The sequence below is a fragment of the Orycteropus afer genome, unplaced genomic scaffold, assembly GCF_000298275.1.
Source record: "Orycteropus afer afer isolate SDZICR_OR568_19922 unplaced genomic scaffold, OryAfe1.0 scaffold00332, whole genome shotgun sequence".
NCBI classification, from domain to species: Eukaryota; Metazoa; Chordata; class Mammalia; order Tubulidentata; family Orycteropodidae; genus Orycteropus; species Orycteropus afer.
Window position 1 is genome coordinate 3,014,817 of NW_006921919.1, and position 7,772 is coordinate 3,022,588.

Below are 7,772 nucleotides of genomic sequence, written 5' to 3' on the forward strand. Positions count from 1 at the left end.
GTTATTCAATCTGTATGGTGAGCAGATAACCTGAGAAGCTGTACTATATGAAGAAGAATGTGGCATCAGGATTGGAGGAAGAATCATTAACAACCTGCAATATGCTGATGACACAACTTTGCTTGCTGAAAGTGAGGAGGACTTGAAGTACTTACTGATGAAGATTGAAGAATACAGTCTGCAGTATGGATTATATCTCAATGTAAAGAAAACAAAACTCCTCACAATTGGACCTATAAGCAACATTACGATAAATGGAGAAAAGATTGAAATTGTCAAAGATGTCACATTGCTTGGTTCTACAATCAATGCCAATGGAAGTGGCAGTCAGGACATCAGACAACATACAGCAATAGGCAAATCACTGAAAAGGGCCTCTTTCAAGTGCTGAAGAGCAAAGATGTCCCTTTGAGGACTAAAGTGTTCCTGACACAAACCATGATATTTTCAATCACCTCATATGAAGGTTGGGCAATCTACTATCGTAGTGATACTGCCTCGGAAACCCAAGGAGGGCTCTCTATGAGTTGGGGGCCGACTTGAGGGCACATAACAACAACAACAAATATGCATATGAGAGTTGGACAAAGAATAAGGAGGACCGAAGAAGAGTTGATGCTTTTGAGCTGTGGTGTTGGTGAAGAATGCTGAAAGTACTGTGGACTGCTAAAAGAACTAATGGGTCTATCCTGGAAGAAGTACAGCCAGAATGCTCCTTGGAGGTGAGAATGGCCAGACTTCATCTCACATACTCTGGTCATGTTGTCAGAAGGGATGATTCCCTGGAGAAGTATGTCATGCTTGGTAAGGTGGAAGGTTGACGAAAGAAGGGAAGGCCTTCAACGAGGTGGATTGACATGGTGGCAGTGGCGATGGCCTCAAGTGCAGCAAGAATTGTGGAGCTGGCTCAGGACTAAGCAGTGTTTCGTTCTGCTGTGCATAGGGTTGCTATGAGTCAGAGATGACTCGATGACACCTAACAACATCAACAACAACTTTATATGGAAAGGAAAGAGACTTCAAATAAGCAAAGCACTATTGAAGAAGAAGAACAAAGTAGGAGGTCTCACACCGCCAGATCTCAAAACCTACTATACAGCCGTAGTAGTCAATACTGCCTGGTATTGGTATAATGACAGACACATAGAACAATGGAATAGAATTGAGAACCCAGAAATAGATCCATCGACCTATGACCAGCTGATCTTTGACAAAGGGTCAAAATCCATTAAATGGGGAAGAGAATGTCTTAATAAATGGTGCTCGCAAAACTGGATATACATTTGCAGAAAAATGAAACAAGATCTGTACCTCACACCATACACAAAAACTCCACCTGGATCAAAGACTTAAATGTGAAACCTAAAACCGTATAGTTCCTCCAAGAAAAACTAGAGGCAAATTTAGGGTCCCTCGACGGCACATAACAACAACAACAACAACAATATATGATACTGCCTCGGAAACCCAAGGAGGGGTTGCTGTGAATCAGGTCTGACTCGACAGCACATAACAGCAACAGCAATATATGGCATAAATAGCCTATCAAGCATAAGCCAAAATACACAAACAGCAGAAGAGAAACTAGATGAATGGGACTTTCTAAAACTTAAATTTTCATGTGCTTCCAAAGACTTCTCCAAAAGATAACCTACAGATTGGGGAAAATATTTGGCAGTGACATATCTGAAAAGGGAATTATCTCTAGAATTTTAGAAAACTCCAACATCTCAATCACAAAAAGACAAATAATCCAATTAAAAATGGGCAGAAGATATAAATAGATACTTCACCAAAGAGGATATTCAAGTGGCCAACAAACACATGAAGAAATGCTCACTATCATTAGCCATTGCATATCAAAACAATGAGATATCATCTCACCCCAGCACTAGTAGCAAAATTCAACAAGACAGAAAATAACAAGTGCTGGTGAAGATGAGGAGAGATTGGAACTCTCATACACTGCTGATGGGACTGTCAAATGATGCAACCACAGTGGACATCGGTATGGTGATTCCTTAAAAAGTTGGAATTAGAAATACCGTTTGACCCAGCCCTTCCATTACAAGGTATATATCCTAAAGAAGTGAGAGCCAGGACAAGAACGGATATATGCACACTCATGTTTATTGCAGCACTATTTACAAGAACAAAAAGATGGAAACAACCGAAGTGCCCATCAACAGAAGAATGGATAACCAAACTGCAGTACATACACACAATGGAATACTATACAACATCAAAGAATAATGCAGAATATGCAAAATACAGCATAATGTGGATGAACTTGGAAGACATTATGCTGAGTCAAATAAGTCAATCACAGAAGGACAAATATTGTATTAGTCTGTTATTGTAAAAAGTCAAGGAAAGGTTTATATATGGAAGGAAAATTTCTTTGTTGGTTACCAGGGGTGGGAGGGGAGGGGAGTGAACACTGATAGATAGGGAGAGACATGTATTGATTTGGGTGAAAAGAAGGGCAAGTTACCAAATGTGAGTGATCAACACGGTGGCATTGAGGAAGAGGAAGACATAGAGAGGTACATGGGAGGTGCAAACAACAAAGATGAATCCTTTTGCACATACAGTACTGCCTTGTCTGTGAAGGCAAACATGGATATATGGGTGGATAGATGGTTGGACAGGCTGAACTATTAGGTAAGGCTATGCAGGAGGGAGTGTGCCCAAGACCATGTATAGGGTTGGCAGACAATGTTTCTACAAGTGTATTGGTATGTTCTGTAAGAATTCCCAGGTATACAGTAGAGCTGACAAGGGCTAAGGTTGTAGTCACTTCTTGGCCACAGCCAGATTCCCAGAGGGAGCGAGTAGTTGGACCTGTGGGCTCAGTACCATTGTTACAGGGGCCATCAAGCTCACTTGTCATAACATACTACACAAAACATTGTTCCGCATCGTATTTTGGCAATTAGCAACTGGGATCTTAAAAGCTTGCAAGCAGCCATCTAGATGCAACGATGGGTCTCTCCTCATCCAGAGCAAAGAATAATGAACAAAACCAAAGATTCATGGAAATAATTAGTCCAAGCAACTGATACACCATGAGATCCTCAGTCTATACAACAGTGAGATCAGAAGAACTAGGTGGTGCCCAGCTACCACTGTCAACCACTCTGAAGAGGATCTATGTAGGAGATCCTGGATAGAGTGGGAGAACAAGGTGGAACAAAACTTAAAATCATTAAAAAAAAAAAAAAAAAAGTAACAAGGTTTGTTGGTCTGATAGAGCCTGATGGAACCACTGAGAATACGGTCCCTAGCTGCCCTTCAGGTCTGGAATTAAACCAACTCCTTTGCCTTGAAGCCAAGCAAAAGACAGGCATAGGAGGGGAACATTTACACTAGGTAGAGACACTCCTTGGAAAGAACAATCATGGGAGAATAGAAGGGCTGTGTATGCACAAGGAGACAGCTCAGGGGGCAGGAGTGCATGGAGCGAAGGACAGGGAAGAGGTTAACTATCAGGAGGAGGTGAGAGGGGAGTTGTTGCATTGTGGGAAATTGTAGTGAATGTCATGAGACAAAACGTATATGAGCTGCTATATGGAAAGCGAATTTGCTCTGTAAACTTTCACCCAAATCACAATTGAAAAAAAAAAAAGTTAATATGATTATAGAGCCTGAAAATATATTGTCTAATATGTCCTTTTACATTGTATTTAGGGTTGTTCAGGAGTTGGAACAAATATACTAGGACCTACACCTTGTGTGACACACAGTAGGTACTCAATAGATTTTTTTGTTCTGATCTTGAATAGTGATAGGCTACTGAGCAAAATTTTGAGAGGCAGAAATGTGGCCAGATAACATGAAAACTTTCACGTGAGAAAGAATCAGCTTTAAACATCTGTCACGTGCAGGGTAAACAAAAGCCAGGTTCATCTATGCCATTAAATTAAAACCATTCTTTTGTTTTACTCTCACTGTCTCTCATCTCCAAACAAGAAAGGAGCAGAAGCCAAAGCTCAATATGTGTGTGGAGTGGGGATATGTTTGTTGTTGTTGGAAGTCGCTATCAAGTCCATTCCGACTCACGATGACTTCACGTGTGCAGAGTAGAAGAGTTCCATAGGGTTTCCCAAGGGGTGACCTTTGAGAAGTAGATTGTCAGGCCTGTCTTCTGAGGCACCTCTGTGTGGGTTCAGACAGCTAAATTTTTGGCTAATAGTCAAGTGTTTAACAGTTAGCTCCGTTCAAGATGTAGGCGAGTAGCTGAAAAGGTAACAAGAGAAGAAAGCAACCATATCCTCCACTTCCCCCACCACAAGCTTCCAGCCTGGAGCAGGCCAGAGTTGGAGAAGGAAAAAATTTTAACTTTGTATGAAGTGCAGAGATTTGATTATTACCTAGCCTGAATCTATTAATTATTAAGAACATGTTATCATGACAGAATGTGTCAGAAAATTTCTTACTATCTAAGGGTTAGCAGGTCAGCACCTTGCTGTATTGTGACTAGCGCACATGGCTGGATGGCCAACATGGAGTGGATCATGAAAGTCCAGGCACTTCAGGACAACTCTAAATGAGCTACCAAAAAAAAAAAAAAAAAACCACCCAAACTCACTGCCATGGAGTTAGATCCGACTCATAATGACCTTGGGTTTCTGAAGCTGTATCACTACAGAAGTGGATTACCTAATCTTCCTTCCAAGGAGTGGCTGGTGGGTTTGAACTTCCAGCCTTCTGGTTAGCAGTCAAATGCCTTAGGCACTATGCCACAGGAAGGCCAAAAAGCACGTGGAAATCAACCCCGATCACCCCATTGTGCTGACGCTGTGTCAGAAGGCTGAGGAAGACAAGAATGACAAGGCTGTCAAAGATTAGGTGGTGCTGCTGTTTGAAACTGGTCTGCTCTCTTCTGGCTTCTCCCTTGAGGATCCCTAGACCCACTTCAATTGCAGGTACTGCATTATCAAGCTGGGCCTAGGCAACAATGAAGATGAAGTGACAACCAAGTAACTTAATGCTACTGTTCTTGAGGAGATCCCTCCACTTGAGGGTGATGAGAATGCATCTCACATGGAAAAAGTCAACTAGGAGATTTTATCTGCAAACCTCATGCTGTCAGTTTAGTATCCCTGTGGCTCCCAGACCAGCCTTTAGTGGCCCTGTCCCATCTAATTTCATCTGCTGATAGTGTTTTCTCCCCTCTCCTGTCCTTTGTGTAAGGCAGGATGTAAGTCCTCTTGCCCTCCCTTAATTGAGAATGGGGTTGGATGTTGTGTATTCTGATTTTTGTTTGTTTGCTTTGTTCTGAAATAAAGAAGATGAGGTTTTATTTAAAAAAAGAAAGAAAGAAAAAAGATTTCATTTAGGGAATGTACCTCAAAAGTTTGAATAGAACATCAGGGACAGAGTCGAATAGTTTTGCTGCTTGTGTCCATTGGGTACCGTTACCCACTTCTTATTTCACTAAGTAAGCACATTAAAAAGTGAACTATCTACTACTAGGTTCATTATTTCATTAAAAAAGAAAAAGACATTGGAATACACATACGTACATGTTGAGGGAGAGAGATTGAAATTTTTGAATAAAGGGAAGTCCTTTACATTTACATTCATAACTTTCAAAAAACCAAAAAACCAAACTTACTGCCATCGAGTCGAATCCAACTCATAGCGACCCCTCCTTGGGTTTCCGAGGTGTTATCTCTATGGAAATAGATTGCGCAGTCTTCCTTCTGAGGAGTGTCTTGTGCATTTGAACTGCCAGCCTTCTGGTTGGCAGTCAAATGCCTTAGGCACTACACCACCAGAACTCCTTTCAAAAAATTTTACTGTGTTGCCTTTGTTTTTCTCTTTTGCCAAAGGTATTGAAAACTTCAGCATTTGAGAATCATGCTCTAGTATATTTTCAAGTTAAGAAAAATTAGAAACATTCATGGTTACTCTAAAACCAAGGGCTGAATAATCTCTGGAGGAATCCACTACTTACCGTGTTAGAAGGGCAAGTGGGTAATGGATGTAATATTTTATTCTGCTAACATAATGGGAGTGTAAGGCCCCATCCCCTTCCTTAATTGAGAATGGGGTTGGATGTTGTATATCGTGGGGTTTTTTGTTTGTTTGCTTTGTTCTGAAATAAAGAAGATGAGATTTTATTAAAAAAAAAAAAAAAGATTTCATTTAGGGAATTGTGGTAATTAAGTTTGTGTGTCAACTTGGCTGGGCCTGGTTGAGTAGCTGGGCAGCTGGATGTAGTATTCCCCATGATGAGACTGGTAATCAACTCCACGGTTGGATCTACGTTGAGCAGCTGAATAGCTGCTTTAGGGATGTGGTCTGTTTCCAGTATATAAGGAGAAGCTTTGGGAATGGTCTCTAGTTTTTGGCACACTTGAATCTTGCACGTAGCTGTGTTGTTGTTCAGCAGCCTGCCATGCTCTGTTGACCTTGGGACTTTCAATGGACTTGAATTAATGGCCTGCCTTGTGGTTTGGTAACATTGGGACTGTGCCATTTTATTTGTCGACCTTGGGCTTGTTAGCTTCAGCAGCCAGCAGCTGCCTGAGTGAAGAGATGCCTCTAGTTGAAGTGGGCCAGGAGCAAGAGGCAGAGCTGAAGCCCGAGGTTGAGGGGCTTTCATATAGCCCCTAAAGCCTGGCACTTTGAACTCAGCCCTAAAGTCTCCTGTAAGTGTGGTATATATTCTTGGCAGAGCAGCACTAGGTAATCAGAACAGGAATGGACGTCACAAATTTGAACAGAACATCAGGGACAGAGTCAAATTGTATTGTTGATTGTGTCCATTGGATACTACTTGGCTACTTTCAGTCTTCTACTTATCAGTGTCAATGACCTGTTTAAAGTCAGTCAGAATCCCTATTTGTCTGTAGAGTGGCATCTTTTTTCTTTTTTTTTTTTTTAGGCTTAAAACATCAATGATTTGTTTACTTCACAATTTGCTTACCAGCAATTTATGCTGGGCTCAGACAAGTGATTCTTCTGTTCTCAATTAACTTCTTTATGAGTCTTTGGTCAGCTGAGATGTGGTTCAGTGGTCAAGTCCTAGGTTGCTAACCAAAAGGTCAGCGGTTCAAACCTGCCACACAGTCCATGGGAAAAAAAAATGTGGCAGTCTGCTTCCACAAAGAATACAGCCTTGGAAACCCCATAAGGTTATGTTTTAAGATATATGTCATGTTCTTAAGGAGCTCTGGTGGTGCAATGTCTAAGGCATTTGGCTGCTAATCCAAAGGTTGGCTATTCAAACCCACTAGCCACTCCATGGGATTATGATGAGGCAATCTACTTCTATAAAGATTTATAGCCTTGGAAAGTCTATGGGCAGTTCTACACTGTACTATAGGTTCACTATGAGTTGGAATCAACTTGACAGCAGTGGATTTGATTTGGTTTTTGCTTTAGATCTTAGAAGAGCATAATGCTCATGGCAGACATTCTTTACTAGTTAAGCTATTGTCTGGTTTTAAGAACACTTCAGTGGATATCTTTTAGCTTAAGGTTTAAAGATTATTTCAGAGCAATAGTTTTGGGGGTTCACCTAGCCTCTATGGCTCCAGAAAATTTGGATTCTATGAGAATTTGAAATTTCATTCTGTATATCTCCCCTTTGATCAGGATTCTATTATAGAATTTTTGATCAAAATATCCACTAATAGTAGCAGGGCACCATCCAGTTCTTCTGATCTCACAGCAAAGTAAATTTTTTATGGAGGCATTTAGCCACACTTATTGATATATTTTTTTAATTCTCATATCACATTTTTTTAAAATTTTATTTT